Source organism: Sinohyriopsis cumingii, chromosome 10 (assembly GCF_028554795.1).
Source record: "Sinohyriopsis cumingii isolate HCF-2022 chromosome 10, ASM2855479v2, whole genome shotgun sequence".
Taxonomy (NCBI): domain Eukaryota; kingdom Metazoa; phylum Mollusca; class Bivalvia; order Unionida; family Unionidae; genus Sinohyriopsis; species Sinohyriopsis cumingii.
In genome coordinates this window covers 65,737,565-65,755,204 of record NC_142970.1, presented here as the reverse complement: position 1 = coordinate 65,755,204, position 17,640 = coordinate 65,737,565, and the positions used below count along the sequence as shown (strand labels likewise).

General features: G+C 36.3%; 1 protein-coding gene across 1 annotated transcript in view; it reads left to right on the top strand.

The window, feature by feature from the left end:
• Positions 1–4,657: 4,657 nt before the first annotated feature.
• Positions 4,658–17,640, top strand: part of LOC149790294 (uncharacterized) — a 36,391-nt gene continuing 23,408 nt past the window's right edge. Inside the window, exons 1-3 of the mRNA XM_089972338.1 lie at positions 4,658–4,682; positions 13,739–13,776; positions 16,292–16,342. The gene's annotated coding sequence lies outside the window, so the exon portion shown is untranslated. The remainder of the gene's footprint in view (positions 4,683–13,738; positions 13,777–16,291; positions 16,343–17,640) is intronic.

The window sequence follows — 17,640 nt, the reverse complement described above, 5'->3', positions numbered from 1 at the left end:
CTAGCTCCCAGAAAGAGCTAGCTACTATGGGTCCTTCTGTTCCTCTAGAGTCGCATGCTTCTTCCATCCTGCTGGGTCAGTTGTTGGAGGAAGAGGAAACCTGGATGTTTGATAAGGTATTGATCAAAGTTTGCTGCCATCCCCCAGACATGTGTCCAAAGTCTTCTGGGTCTGAGGAAACTAGGATTTCCTCTAGGATGGGGCTCACTCATGTTCAGATCTTCTGCTGTACCAGCAGTCAGTTATGGTTCAGGAAATTGCACAGAAACTGTTCCCAGGGCCGAATCTCTGCCACAGTTTTCCTTCCACACTCTGGCTGTTGGTGTCCACCTCCAGTTACTGGGTATTCTTTTCAATTCTGAGCCCCATTAACTAATTGGAGGAGTGAATATTATCTTGGACTGGCAACTTAGTGTCCCTGAAAATTGAAAGCAGTGCAATATTTATAAATAGGTATTACATAATTAAATCAAAACACAACACACACAAAACTACATTTTGAACGTTTTCATTAAAATGACAGCATAGTTGTCCTAAAAGGGTGAATCTTCAGGAAGATAAATCTGTCATGCCTGCCATTGAGTGGAGTGTATTATGTTGTGATCTTGTCCATGTACCATACATCTATTTGTAGTTTCTGCAATAACTCGAGTTCTCCACCATCCACCACTACTAGATTTTGTGGATGGTTTACATTTGTGGTAGGGAAGAGGCCTATCAATTTTAGGTCAGAGGCCATGACCACAGTGGCTGAAAGTAGAATAATTTTTCCTATTCAATAACAATTGATCTACATCACAGAACTAGACCAAACTTTGTTGATCGCTTGCACATAGCATACTTAGGAAGCCTAAATATAAAGATCAAAGATCATGGTACATCTTATAAGAACTATGGTTTCTGTTAGTTAGTTTTGCTCGTCACCCCTGCCGGGGTATAGGCTGCCCACAAAAGATCACCAGAGGCTTCTGTCCTGTGCCATCCCTTCAAGCTGACTCCAGGTGTGACCCATCTTAGTGATGTCCACCTCAAGGTCACATCGCCAGGTGTTTCTTGGTCGTCCCCTTCTCCGCTTGCCTTGAGGGTTCCATTTCAATGCTTGTCTGATAATGTTGGTTGACAGCTTATGTAGGGTGTCGTATCCAACCCCACCTTCTCTTCTTGATCTCGTCCTCTACTGGAAGCTGGGAGGTTCTCTGGCACAGGTTGGTGTTGCTGATGGTGTCTGACCAGCGGATCTGGAGAATTCTTCTTAGGCAGCTGTTGATGAAGGTCTGAACTCTCTTTACAGTTGACTTTGTGGTTCTCCAGTTCTCTGCAACATACAGTAGGACTGACTTCACGTTGGAGTTGAACAGTCCGATCTTGGTAGTTAAGGAAATTTCTTTGGAGCTCCAGATGTTCTTGAGCTGTATGAAAGCTGCTCTCGCCTTTCCGATCCTTGCCTTGACATCTGCGTCTGTGCCACCCTGCTGGTTGATAATGCTGCCCAGGTACGTAAAGGACTCCACCTCTTTCAGGGAACTTCCCTGAAGTGTGACTGGGTTTTTACTGGCATAATTGATCTTGAGGATCTTGGTCTTGTCTTTTTGGATGTTGAGGCCAACCTGTGCTGATGTGGCTGCCAGTACATCAGTCTTGTCCTGCATTTGCTGTTGACTATGTGACAAGAGTGCTAGGTCATCGGCAAAGTTCAGGTCCTCAAGTTGACTCCACAATGTCCACTGGATCCCATTTCTCTGCCCATTGGTGGACATCTTCATAATCCAGTCGATGGCAAGAAGGAAGAGAAACGGCGATGACAAGCAGCCATGCCTCATGCCAGTCTACACTAGGAAGCTGTCTGTGTGCTGTCAACATGAATGACTCTGCAGTATATTCCGTTGTAAGTGTTCTTGATCAGGTTCACCAGCTTGGTTGGGATGCCGTAGTGGCGAAGATTTTTCCAGAGTGTCTCTTGGTCCACACTGTCGAATGCCTTCTCATAATTGACAAAGTTGATGTAGAGTGAAGAATTCCACTCCAACGATTGCTCGATTATGATGCGAAGAGTAGCTGTTTGGTCCGTACAGGATCTGTTCTGCCGGAAGCCTGCTTGCTCATCATGTAACTGTGGGTCAACGGCCTCCTTCATCCTCTCCAAGAGGACCTGGTTGAAGACTTTACCTAGTACTGACAGGAGTGTGATTCCTCTGTAGTTGGAGCAGTTGCTGAGTTTGCCTTTCCTTGGGATCTTGATGAGGTGTCCCTCCTTCCAGTCAGTCGGTATTTCTTCTTCCTGCCAGATCTTCTCAAAGAGGTGGTATTATAGCATTTCCACAGAAGCATCTAAGTCTGCTCTGAGGGCTTCTGCTGGTATGCCATCAGGTCCAGCTGCCTTGCCGTTCTTCAGCTGGGTGATGGCTTTCCTGATCTTATCTCTGGTGGGATTGTCACAGCTTATGGGGAGATCTTCGTTGGCTGGGTGGATTTCTGGGGGATTTAGTGGGGCTGGCCTGTTCAACAGTATTTGAAAAATGTTCTGCCCATGTCTTAATTTGGTGTTCTGTACTTGCTATGGTCTTTCCATGCTTGTCCTTTACGAGTCTCTCTGTTTTGCTGTACTTGCTGGACAGCTTCTTGGTTATGTCATACAGCTTCTTCATATTTCCACTTCTTGTCGCTTCTTCTGCCTCTGCTGCCATTTCTTCAACATAGTTTCTCTTGTCTATCTTGATGCTTCTTTTCACTTCTCTGTGGGCATCATTGTACTCTTTTCGTACCTTTACTTTTTTAGTTCTTGTCCTACTGCTATTTACTACTGCTTTTTTCTGTTAGGCTCCTGGATTTTGCGCATTGTTTCGGCTGAAATCCATTCTTTCTGCTGGTGCTTCATGGGGACTAGTACTTCTTGGCATGTTGATTTTATTGCCTCTTTAACTTTCTGCCATCTGTTGTTTGCATTGTCTTCTTCATCTTCAGGAATCTCTTGTAGCACTTGGTACTTGTTGTTAAGCATCAGTCTGTATTCTTCTTTAGTTTTTGCATCTTTCAACAGGCTGATATTATACTTTGTTGTTTTTTTCTCTCTTTTGTGCCCATCCATTTCTTCAGCTTAAGTTTCAGCCTTGCGACAACTAAGTGGTGGTCAATCTGATTTTCTGTCACATGGTCTGGTGATATCCATGTGTACTTGTGGATTCTCTTGTGGGCAGAGATGGTTCCCCCAATGACCAGGTTGTTCAGTGCACAAAGGTCTGCAAAGCTCTCTCCATTTTCGTTCATCTTGCCCAGGCCATGGATCCACATGGCTTGTTCATACCCTGTGTTGTCTGACCCAACTTTGGCATTGAAGTCACCCATAAGGATGTTGATGTCTTTTTGTCTGGGAAGTTCTCTACTATATTGTGAGTCTGTTGTAAAACTGGTCCTTATCTTTTTCTTCACTGTCATTTGTTAGATCGTTGTACTGTATGAACTTCATCTTTATTTTCTCCTTCTTAGTCCTAAACGTTGCCGTGAAGATTCTGGGCCCATGTGATTCCCATCCTATCAGTGCATTATATGCTTGCTTTGACAGCAAGAACCCCACCCCCTGTGTATAAGGCGCATTATCTTCCTCATGTCCTGAATACAGTAGCATCTCTCCTGTCATCAGTCTTTGTCCAGTTTGAGTCCATCTTGTCTTACTAATGCCCAGTAGGGATAGGTTGTAGTTCCTTGTCTCTACTGCTACCTGTGCTGTTTTTCCTGTGTCATACATTGCCCTCACATTCCATGTTGCGATGTTAATTCTCCTGTTTGATAGAAGGATGGTCTGCTTTATGGCTTCTGCGGGCTCGTGGCTTTCACCACATAGCATCATAAATATTCCAGAAGAAGACCCTTCCTCCCTCAGGCTTTCAGTTTCTGGTTTTTCTTCTGTTGGTGTTTTTGTAGCAAGTTGGATTTTACAGGGTCGGGTTGCTAGCCCCACACCCAACCCTCCTTCTTTTACACGCGGGCTTGGGACCGGCAATGGCGGAGTTTATGGTTTCTGTACAGTAAGTACATTTCAAGACCACACGCCTTGACCAGTGAAAGGTCAAGGTCATTGAGATGCATTGGTCAATAGATTCAAGCAGCATATATGCCCTACCACTGTTTGCATGGAGAACTATTCAGCGTGGGGTGGGGATATAATATGCTATTAACAGTACTCTTGTACACACTGTAAAACTCGTTCTGACAAATTATTAATTCAAGTAATGTTTCCCTTTTCATAAGTTTTCTTCACCGTAGTTATTTCCCTTGCTAAGACAGACATAGAGTAAAACTTTACCATTACTTATATAAAAACCTAAGACAATAAAATGACAAGGATGAGTGTCACAAGTTCAATTCCAGAACATTCCAAGTTTGTGAATAAGGCTAGACCTTGAACTCAAATATCAGTAAACAACTTATTTATAACTTATAAACATGACAAAAGTCAGGTATACACAAATACTCTATCCTCATTCATGTACAAAGGTCAAGCCCTATATATAAATTATATATGATACATGAGATAGGTGTATATAATTAATAAACAACCCATTTTGAACCACATGAATCATTTCAAATTGGTGAGAGATAATCAGTTTTCGTATTTTTTTCCATGGTTCTACCATGTTTTAATTTTTATTAACTGGGATCTGGCTTCTTGGAAGAAACAAATCCAGGTAAGACTCTATTCTTGTATGCTTCTATTCTTTTTAAACTAAAAGAGCATTCATTTAGCTTACATGGCTATAATTAGCTCACCTGGCTGTAATGCCAAGTGAGCTTATGGTATGAATCTGTGTCCTTTGGACATCGTCTAGCATCTTTATTGCAGCGTGTATCTGTCAACATTTGTTTGTGGTTATTCTAGAGTCCATATTTCACTCAGACTTGGAATATATGTTTATACCATCAAAATCTTGGATAAGTTCAGTAATGTGTGAAACTCGTGCATATTAATGAGGTGATATTGCTTCTGATTAGCTAACTTTGTTCTCATTCAGGGGGCCACATTTCATATATGACTTTGATCAAACTTGGAAAATATGCTTATATCATTAATATTTCAAATGAATTTAATAATGAATGAGATCTGCACATTGATGAGATGATTTTGCATCATATATGCTGAAGACAGTATTTTTTATCCAGTTTTGATCCAACTTAACATACAGGTTTGTGTCTTTAGGGTCTTGGATGAGTTAATTAAGGTTCATATCTGTTGATGTCAATGAATTCATCTTGCATTTGATTGGCTGGGCTTGTTACCATATGGAGGCTGTGTTTCTGACCTGATTTTGATCAGACTTGGAATTTATGTCCACATATGAAACTTGTTTATAAGACTTGACTGAAAGTCAACACCCGCCAGCTCATATTTTAGAGTTCAGTAAACTTATTTTCTCTTCAATTCTTCTCTAAGTCTTAGTGTATTCTGACTGAAGGGGGTTAAATGTAGGAAAAGTAAAGAAGCAAATTGAATGGATAGGTACACTGGAAAAATAAAGAAAAAAACAAGCGTATGTTAATTAGAATTATATTATTGAGTGGAACTTGTCACACATAATGTATCAACTTACATTTTGTTATTAAACTTCATGTAATAAAGTCTGTATAAATTCAAAATGCTTGACATTTTTGATCCATTGATATGATAAATCCATGAACTCTATTATAGATCACATACCATTAAAACAAGTCCTGAATGATCATATTCACAATGTATTCTGTAATGTGTTATAATCTGTAATGTGTTATAATGTGTCAATTCCATGTATCTGCAAATGAACAATTAAAGTGAAGTCCACACTTTTGTGATTCACAGAATCCAATACATTTTGCTGTCTGTTGTCATCTGGTCCAACTTTGAAGATACCATCTCCATAATCTTAGTCACCAAATCAAGTTTTGCAATCCTTCTTCATCGTCTTTTCATTGTAAATATCAGAATATTTCAAATTAATATGGTGATATTGCAACTATTGGCTGTGATTGTCATTGCTGATCTGTTTCTGGAATATATGCTTTTACATGATCAAGATCGCATTAGTTTAGTAATAAGTAAAATCCACATATATTGATGAGGTGATGTTGCATCTGAATGGCCGACCTTGTTATCACTACAGAGAAGGCATCTCTGATCTGAATTGGAGTTAACTTGGTAAATAGACTGAAATCATGGGTACAGTTATTAGCAACATTTACACATATTAATAAGGTGATCTTGCATCATTTTGGCTGAGCTTTTCAGCATTTCGGCAACTCTGTTTACATGATCTTTACAAAATTTGAAAAATAGTCATATCAACAAGATATCTAATGAATTTTATTATAAGCCAGATCTGCAAAGGTTATTGAGGGGATCTTGCATCTGGTCGACTGAGCTGGTTTTAATCAGACTTAAGGGAGATAGGCTAGTACAGTGGATTTCATTATGAGTGACATGTACACATGTTTATTAGGGGTGTTACATATATTTGATTTAATTTATATTTGATTTAATTTGAACTTGATTTGATTGTTTGTGGGTTTTGGAATCTTTTTATTTTCTTTACATGACTCAGTGTAATGTAATTTTGTTTACTAGGAATTTTATATTTTCCAGAAAATTCAGTTTCACCTGAGTTTTCCTTAGCTACCTAATAATAGAAACTCTTGTTTCTATTTTTGACATAGTTCCTGGCCTTGATTGAGGGTCAAGTAAACAACTTTTTCTAGCAGTAAAATGATTTGTTCTTATCAAGGACATACAGGAGCTATGTGACTTTTACATGTAAACATGATCACATTATCCTCTATTTTGCAATTTTGCATTTCTGAAATTGCAAAATACTTAGTATTAATAGTGATGTTTAGAGAGAGAGAGAGAGAGAGAGAGAGAGAGATGGGAGAGTCCAGGCTTTTAACACTTGATGTCAAGTTGTTTTTTTCAGTTGTGACCAGCATTGAAGTTTTGAGTTTTTGAGTTATTTGTTAATTTCTTCAGATTATTTGGACTCTGAAAGATTAATTAGTTTCTCAGGAAATATTATTGTATTCATACAGAATTCTTGAACAAGGACGTTTATTGAAAATTCTTTTTGGATTTCCAAGACCGGAGGATAAATTTTTGTGCTTGTACAAGGAACTGTAGACATCAACACAGTACAGGCTACAGCATATGTCATCGCCTTCCATCTTGGATTCTTTGTTGGGTCTCAAACTTGAAATCAATAGAACATTTCAATATTAGGACTGCAAAAACTTTATTCGTGGATTATTCTTGTATTACTTTTGGATTTGATTCTGGAAACCATAAGTTCTCATATTTTTTCATTTTTACAGTATTTTGCAGGGGAATAAATTATTTGTTACATTTTTCAAAGCTTGTTGTTTTCACTTTTTGTTGTATTACTGTTTATTCGAGCCTAAACATGTAGCATAAGATGGGATCTTACATCTGATTGGCTGATCCTTTTACTACTTGAGAGATAGTGTTTCTGGCCTGATTTTAATTAGACTTAAGGAAAATGGACTAATATTGATGAATCTTGTTATGAATGAGACCTCATGCTAAAAACACGATTTTTTTTACTTCCAAACAACCTGACATGGTTGTGTTTTGAAAAAGATGACTTTCATGAATCTTTGAAAAGATAAAAACACCACTTCTTTATATGTCCGTAACATGTAGCATGTATTAACAGTAAACAGTCCTGATTGGAGCTCATACAATTATCCTTTGACAGTTTAAATGGTTGAAATTAAAATTCAGAGAGGTCAGATACATTGTATTATAAACTACATGTCACATATTACTTAATTGGCTGTGTTATGTATATTTGATTAAATTATATCTGATTTAATTTATATTTATTTCAATTTAATTGTTTGTCAGTTTTTTTATTTTTTATTTTTCATTACATGCTATTGTAATGTAAATGTATTCACTATAGAAGATACCTTTTCCAGAAAATAGTTTGACCTTGGCTGTTCATTTTTGTAAACATCTGGTATTGACCTAGATCCTGACCTTGATTCAAAATTAGTAGTGACCACGTAAATAAGTACTATTTTTATTTTAAAATGATTGGTTGTTATCGAGGTTATGATGGGACTACTGATTTAAGATGTAAACTATTTTTAAACTTTTTTTATTTCTTAGAGTAAAATGATTGGTTTTTGTCAGGGCCACACTGGATGTACGTGATCTTTAACAAGTAAATAATTTTGATGAGATTCTGGAACATGATCACATGACCCCCTTTTTTCACTTTAGAATATGATATAACCTTTGTTTTGGAGAGAGATTTTCAGTAGTTGGACTTTTTCTTTACACTGGAAGGTGTATGTTGTGCTGTTTGGAGTTATTTCAAATTACTTGGATTCAAAAGGATTGATTCTTTTTTTTTGTGGAAAATATGTGTGCTCATATGAAATTGTCGAACAGGGACAGCTTTTGTAAAATTTTATTCATATTTCCAAAATCGGATTGATATTTCTTATTTCTACAAGGAACTGTAGACTTCAACACTACAGATTACAGCATACGTCATCGTCTTCCATCTTGGATTCTCTGTCAGGACTTGAACTTGAAATCAATAGACCATTTTGTTATTAGGACTTCAAAAATTGTATTCGTGGACTATTCTTGGATTATTTTTGGATTTGATTCTTGATCCTTTACCTCATAGAGCATAGTGACAAAGTGCAGCACACTATAAATAGAACACCTGTTACCTAGCAGACCGCATCCGCATAGGCATGCCTGTGAATTGTTAAGCAATGTAGTGGTGTTACGTTTAACAGCAGTTTTAACCATTTTACGTTTAAGGTAGACATCTATTATATATGGAAAAATTGAAGAGTAAAGTCCGATTGTTATAGCTGTGTAATTATTTTTCACAGAAGAATATTTAATGTGCTTTAAAATTGAGAGAGAACTCATTCACCGTCATGTCAGTGAGGCCGCGTGACCGAACGTAGCTGTCATTTCCCATACTCGAAATTTACACGTTTTTCGTCTGCGTCTACATCACTAAGTCATCTGAATTTGATAATCAATAAAAACTAATTGCTGCTTACATAAATATCATAGCCTTTACCAAAGTTATTGAATCTTTCATGGTTGAGATTCTATTCATGAAAACTTCGTAAGTACTGAATGAAATCCTGCCTGTGAACTGTTAAGCAATTTAGTGTATGTTACGTTTAACAACAATTTTAACCATTTTACATTTTTGGTACACTTATATTATATGTGGAAAAATTTAAGAGTAATGTCCGATTGTTATAGCTGTGTAATTTTTTTCCACAGAAGAATTTTTTTATGTGCTTCGAAATCTTGAGAGAACTCGTTCATCGTCATGTCAGTGAGGTAGCGTGACCAACCGTAGCTGCCATTTCCTATATTCGAAATTTACAAGGTTTTCGTGTGCGTCTATATCACTAAGTCGTCTGAATTTGATAATTTATAAAAACTAATTGCTGCCTACATTAATATCAAAGCCTTTACCTAATTTATTGAATCTTTCGTGGTTGTTATTCTAATCGTGAAAACTTCGTACGTACTGAATGAAATCCGCGGCTGCCATTTTGGAGAGTGGAGATTACGACCCAGTTACTTTAAATAGCAGATATCGACCAGTGCATGAATAGCGACCACGTGATCTGACGTAATTGTCATTCGCAGAAATGAATGTAGTATGTAATAGGGGGGTTTTCCCCGAAGGTGGCACTACGAAAACTATCTCAAAATGGCTGATGTTTACAGCAGGCGTCAAAAGGCGCTTCTATGCGAATCTTGCAGAGGCGTCAAAAGGCGCTTCCATGCGAATGGAGTAGAGGCGTCCAAAGACGCTTGTATGAGGTAAAGGGTTAAAACAGTAAGTTCATATTTTTTTAATTTCTACTGAATTTCTCCAGGGAAATAAATTACTATATTTTTCAAAGCTTGTTGTTTTCACTCTTTCTTGTATTACTGTTTAATCGAGCCTACACACATAAGACAGTGTTCAGTATTTTGAGAACTGCAGTGGGTGAGCACATTGTGCTAATTTGCATAGATAAAGTTCATGAACTGGAATAACCCATTATAGGTAAGTCAAAGAGATGCTAATCCTTGTTGAAGAACAAATGTGTACATGTATAGTTTTTACTTATATAAGGGAGTAAAGTAGCATTATTCCAAGTATTGGCCTAAGGACAATTACTCTTAAAACTATATACTTATATATATATATATATTATTTTACAAGGATGTATATTAAAATCCCTATGGTAGACAAATCTAGGGACATTGATTGCTACAAATATTACTACAAATATTGACACCCTAGCACTAAACAGGCAATTTCATTAATTCGCTCCATACTGGGTTTCTGCTTGGTATCAAACCTAGGACCACTTTATGCGAGATAAGACAACTATCGCCTGCCTGCACGTTCCAGTGCCCATACTACTATGGCCACCTCCACTTCACCAAAAAATTATGTTTTGGTATCCGTTCATATACGGCACTAGAATGTGCAGACACTCTCGAAACTTAGATATATACATTATTTGTCCCAAGAAACCTTGGCACTGGCTGGGTTAGGTTTTTATTTATATAAGGGAGTAATGTAGCATTACTCCAAGCAATGGCCTAAGGAGAATTACTCTTAAGACTATATACTTATATATATATTATTATACGAGGATGTATATTAAAATCCCTGTGGTTGACAAATCTAGGGACATTGATTACTACAGATATTACTACAAATATTGACACCCTAGCACAAAACAAGCAATTTCAATAATTCGCTCCATACTGGGTTTCTTCTTGGTATTGAACCTAGGATTTCTTTATGCGAGATAAGACAACTATGGCCTGCCTGTGCTAAACTTTGATGTTCACAGATTCTTTGAAAATTAATTTTTCTGTCTAGGAAGTATGGCAGTTGCTACTGTTACAGTGAAATTTGCTTATGGATTAATGTGTTGATGGATAGATGATTCATTTTGGCTGGTAAGTGCATTATTTGTCATTAAATATTGTAGGTATATTTTTGATTCAGCTGGGGAACAATGGAGATGCTTAACAAAATTAGAATAAAGCACGTTTGACATAACACATTTCTGGCTGTCACTAAGTTTTCCATAGTTGTTAAGAGAGTTGGGAGGCTAAGAAGTGTATAGGTCTATAGTCCGTATGCATGGATCAGTGTTTTCTGTCATAGTTCATTTCACACAGCATTGAGAATTTTATCCTATCTGTAGCACAGTTGCTTTTCAATTCAGCATCATTAATTGTAGCTAACAGTGTATAATTTGTTTCACACAAAGTATTTAAAACTAGTTAGGTAGCTTTAGCTACATTTAGTGACACTGACCTGAAAATGTACTGAGCTAGGCCTGCATATAAGATTGACCATGCTGTGTGGAACAAACTAGCATAATACCAAAAAGCTCGACATTGTATGCATGTCTTTGTCTCAAAATGTTTTTGTAACTGTTCTCAAAGATGGATTGACATTAAGTTACTATGTTTTTGTTATATATTTGTTGTTGTTGTTTGATTTTAGAAAAAGTACGTCAGGCACAGTAGAAGACAGCAAGCGGGTTTCTTTTTTTAAAAGTAGTTTTGAGCACGTGGACACCTTGACTGAGATGATTAGACTGAGATAAGAAAACTAAGGTTAGCAAAACATCTAGATTTTTCTCTCGCATAGGTGAGAAATAACAGGATCTTGCATCTGATTGGCTGACCTTGTAATACCATTCTACATCTAATAGCGCCTATAGTTTTCATCCAGATTTAATTAGCTGCGTATTAGAAATAAGTTTGTATCATCAAGAGCTGTGATGAGTTCAGTTGTGAATAATAGACTGCATATTAACTCATTTCTTACAGGATACAGTTCCAGTTGTACTTTACAGTTCTGGTTGTATGTTCACAACATTTCATTTACCATTATGAGAAAATGTACCTTTTACTTGAGAAGAAGGAAATAAAGGTAGAAGGTACTCAAATACCCCTCCCCCCAAAAAAAAGAATCTGCTGAAAAATGATTTAAAAGATGAAACATGGCAGGATCAAAATGAAGACCAAAATGATGGTATGAGTGTTGTGTCTGCTGAGTATGTTGAAAATGCAGACAATATCCTATGGAATATTGACATTTTAGGCAGAATTTGGAGGGACAATGATTCAGCTTCCAGCCAAAACTGTATCATGTCATTGTATTTTTAATATTTGATCAAGAACTTTGGTAACATTTAGTTAAAGAAACAAATTTTTATACAGGACAGGAGCACACACCCTCTGCACCAAGATGGATGTCAATTAATTAATATTTCAACTATGCAGACATTTAGAGATTTATGCTTTTCCATCGGTGTATTGTGTCTCAAATCCATGAATGACTCCACGGGACAAGAAGAACGGATGTTTAAACTAATTTCAACAGCATTATGTCCCATGGATATTTAAATCTAATATGGAACTACTTACGTTGTACAAAATCTTTGAATCATAAATTATTGAAAGAAAGTCACATTTTTCAAACAATTAACTTTTAAAAATATAAATAATATGAAACTTACTGCATTCCTAGAAATGGGCTTAATTAAACCCAACATAAGTCTAGTATGTTTGCACGAGAATTTAATATGGAACAAAATACAGAAACAGAATGAACAGTTTTTGTGACATTCTAGAAAGGATCTTGATCAATTTTGCTTACTGTCCAACTTTCATGCAAATATATTTAATAAAGTTTTAATAACCTCTGACATTCTTGATGGATTTATTATTTTTTCACATCTTTACACATCACTTACGTATTTTAGATAAAGTGAATATTGTATAGCTGATATAAATATTGCATTGAAAGTGAGTTCTAAAACATTCTAAACTGTTGATTTTCTTAAATAGTTTCCTTAACTATACTCAACTGAAGTTTTTACATATGACAATTTCAAATGACAAAGTATGACAGACAATTTTATCCTTTTAAAAATGGTATATAACTATGACAAATTATTTTAAAAACTTCTCCAGTAAAGTCAGATTGACTAACACCACTTCATCCTCTCGTGCTGATACAACAATGACTGAACACATTTTCAGTTATAACTGCCTGTCCAATTATGAGGTGGGTTAATTATGCCTTTACCTTTGGGGATAGTTCTTATTCCACAATAGTAAAATAGGTAAGCATAATATAGTATTTAGGAGATAATGTATATGGGGTTACGTTTTTACAATAATGAAGTGGTCAGCTAATAAGTTATAAAAGTCAAGTGAGTGTTATGAGGTTTACTTGGACTTTTTGTTTCATTGTAACTATTTTGTTGATGTTATAACACAGACATTGTTGCAGTTGAATTGGAATTTTATATTGCTCACTAATATGGTAAAAATTGACATCCTGCACTGGTTAAAGCAGATGATGCATCAGACTGGTGCGGTTTGATCATTGTCGATGATATTTACATGTATTTGAGTTGATTAGAGATGTAGATTACTGTACATATTAAGTACATGCAAGACATAGCATTTGGCATAACCTGTTGGGAAAAACATGTATTTGCCATGCATGCACTTGCCTTCATTTACTGTAAATGCAAAGGTTTGGTGATTTTTAATTTTCTTCATTATTTTGCAATTGTACACAGGGCAGCTACAGAGACATGCAGAGTTAATCAAAATGAACTTTTTGGTACAACTTTTCAGTCAGTACATCTGTACAGCTAATGAATCATTTCATTTCAGTTGTGGATTTAGCAACGGGAACTGGAGAACTCAGAAAGGTTTGTAAACAATTTTTAGCTTTTCATTGTACCCCTGGTAAGGTTCAGATTAAAACCAATTCTGGCAAAAATACAGTGAAACTTGTATATTAAGAACAATCAACATTTTTCCTATAAATACAGGTGTCCTTTATATAGAAGTCATAAGTAAGCTTAATAAAAATTTATAAATGTTCTGAAACAGCATGTGTCCCATTTAAGGAAGTAAATGCATTGGCATGTTTCATTGTGAAAGGTATCCATTGTTACATAATTTGTAACTTCTTTGCCATTTGTATCTCGTGCAATGAAATGATGTAGTTCGTGTCCAAGATATTATTTTTACAATTAGGTGATATTTTCTCATGTACTTTTTGCATGTAAAACATATTGATGCTTTTACTTTTGTTCTGTATCTGTATGCTTGTCTTGCACTGACCAGTAATATTCCGAAGAGAACAACAGTGCAAGGCACCCTCCCAAAGCACCCCAGTAAAATACTTAAGAAAATACAGCATCAGTTATTTCACATATCTATGTCTGTAAATGTGTTTTGCTCATTGCTTTAAATTTTAATCATCATTACACACATACCTTAACTCGTTAACCCAAGTGCATCATGAAGATGTACCTTACTTCCATACTCTATAGCATCATAATTATTTAAAATACACCAAAGTATTAGAGAAAAGTAGCACTACAATGATACCAAATAATCTGGACTTTCTACTCACATTCCGAAATATACAGAGGGAAAAACATAATATTTTAGATCTGATTTTTTTTATACCAAAAATTTGTTGGTTGTCGGAATTGGATTTTGTGCCCAGATTTTAGACTTTTTGGCCTGAGATATAAGGCATACCAGTCTGAACTGCACATGGAAAGGTGAACCTTTGCAAAAAGTAAAGTAAGTATGAGATTTGGAGTAAAAAGTAGCTAGGATATGAAAATGATGGGTCCAATAAGCAAAGAAAGAAAACAAGAAAAAACTCCCAAGTGTATTAAGTGTATTATGTTGTGAAGTTGTCAATCCACTTCAAGTCCATCTGTCTTCCCAATTTCATTTCCACACAGTTACTTGAGTTCTCCACTATTTACTATTATCAGACTTTCTAAATAGCATGCATTTTGATGTTAGGTAAAAGCCTATCAATTTTGTGATCATATGTGTTTATATATAAACGTAAATATGCATGATTGTATATATGTATACCTCTTGATTGCTTACTGGATAAGTTAAAAAAAATATGTAAAGTAATCATGCTCGATTAATTGTGTATTATATCATTATATTTTATTTGTGTCCACAAAGCTGGGGGCCTTGAGTGGCCGAATGGTCTAAAGCTCTCACCCTTATGGATCATTGCCTTCTCACCTCTGTTTGCATGGGTTCGAGTCTCGTGTTTGGCCAATGTAGGTATGTGGAAAAGCTTGCCAGTAGCTTATCGTGGGTTGGTGGTTCATTCCGGGGTTTTCCTGGATTCTCCTTCCACCAGTAATACAGGATAGGCTATACATGGCGGCCAGTATAACTGGTGGAGGAAGAACCTTGGAAAACCCAGTGAAGAACCACCGACCCATGAGAAGCTACTGGCAGGCTTTCCCACATACCCACGCTAGCGAAGCCTTGGACTCGAACCCATGCTGACAGAGGTGAGATGGCAGTGATCCGGAATGGTGAGCGCTTTAGACCACTCGGCCACTCAGGGCCCCCCTGATGAAACGTATTGATCTGTATAAAACTGCATTTGTCAGTAAGTGCAGTAAATATTTTCATGGTAGCATTGTAGTAATGGTAATAGATAGCAGATTGCATCTATCACCACTTATTCCTAAGTTTTTGAAGATATATTACCCCTGGAAGCTAATATTAAGGTCATTAAGATCAAAGGTTAAAAGTGAAAACTCAATATTTCACAATTAGTTCGGTCATAATTTGAGATTTACCAGTTTAAAAATCATAATTATTGTACACTTTATGAAATGTTTTTTAACTTCTGTGTTGAAATAAAAACTTTGTATCTATTGCATTACTTGGATGGTGTTTATTGTAACTTTTTATATTTTTTATGCAGTCTACAGCATTTGAAGAAGTTTCTATAGCATCCTGCCAAGTTGACCCTTATTTCTTGACCAACTGCTCTTTCATTTGGTAATTAAGTATATATCTGCCATATGAGCAATCTCAGGCATGTTATGGTCTCTTTCAAAATAGTTTATATATGTGTAGTCCAGAGATTCAAATGGACCGTGCGATGTACCGTCTAAAAATGTGCAGGTCCACCTTTCCTATATCTTCAGATGTTTAGAACAATTCAAAACTACCCTCAGTGAGGCAGGGCTCATATTGCAGTGGTCATTGAAGACAAGTTTTTAGTGTATTTTCTTATTATCAAATCTAGCTTGAAAAAAAAGTACTGTGTGTTAATTACATGCAAAGTCTGAATCTTTTAAGAAAAATGTATCCTAAAATTGACCACATGAAAACAAAATGTAGTGTTCTAAGCCAGTTAAATATGTTTTTCATTTGCAGCTTGACTTTGCGTATGCAGTTAATAAAGCCATACACAAGAAGATAAAGAGAGTGAGTATATTTTCTCCATGATCCCACTAATTGTTTATTTACCAAACAGAAGATAGAAGTGAATTCATATTGTAGACAGTGTCATTGAAAAATAATGATTCATTCACTCAATTTGGATTTATTTGCTGATGTAGGGTAGGTAGCAATTAAGCCTACAACATATTAAACAAATATTCATGTACAACAAGCAAGAATTACAAGAGAGATAATACAGCTGCACACAATACATATGTGACACAAATATGATGCAGATATCTTATAAATTATCTGCAATCCTTAACAGAACTAAGACTTTTTTGTAACTAACTTATATTTCTTGAAATATATGTAGATATAGATGTGTATTCTACAAGAAGTGCTACATTCTAAAGGGAGTTTCACAACTGCTCTCTCTGAAGATTTCTCAGAGACTGTGATGAGAGAAAAGAGGATTGGGTGTGGTTAGTAATGCCTGCCAAGATGTAGTGCACATGTTGTTATGGTGAACACTTTTATTCCTTCACTCACTCCACTGATCTACCTGCTTACATATACATACACATGCAATTTGAGACAATCTCCACAAGCATATTGTACCACACATAGTAATGTACAGTCTAGCAGGCTATATGTTGTTAAAGGGTTTAATGCCATTTTTCAGCACAATGTAGGCTATACATGGTGGCCAGTATAAATGGTGAAGGATGAACCAGGGAGAACCCCGGAAAGAACCACCAACCCATAAGAAGCTACTGGCAAGCTTTCTCATGTACCAACATCGGCTGAGCCTGAGAATAGAACCCATACAGACAGAGGTGAGATGGCAGTGATCGGTAATGGTGAGCACTTTAGATCACTCTGCCACTTGGGACCCCCTGTAAACATATAAAGGCAAGACAATACATACAACAGACATAACATTTATGCTCAATGTAAAACTACATCCAGCCTGAAAAATACAAAGAAAAGCCTCATAGTATGCACAGAAACACACGTAAAACAACTGTAACATTCTAATCTTGAATTAATGCAAAATTATATTGCAAATTCTTCTTAATCGGTACGGTTATTAGCATTCCTGTGTAGTCATTTGGAAATTGGGAAAAAAGTTGGGAATAAGAACGAGGGGGGGGGACACTATAATTTGCAAACTCTGGTCAAAGTCACAAATTGTAAGAACTGACTTTAGATATGCAGAAAACAAAATATTGTAACTGACTGTTAATTTTGCATTTTTTTTATCAGTTGGCACCCTGTCCAATCTGTACATAACATACTGAGGAAACTGCATGAATGACCTCAAGAACATATGGCAATGA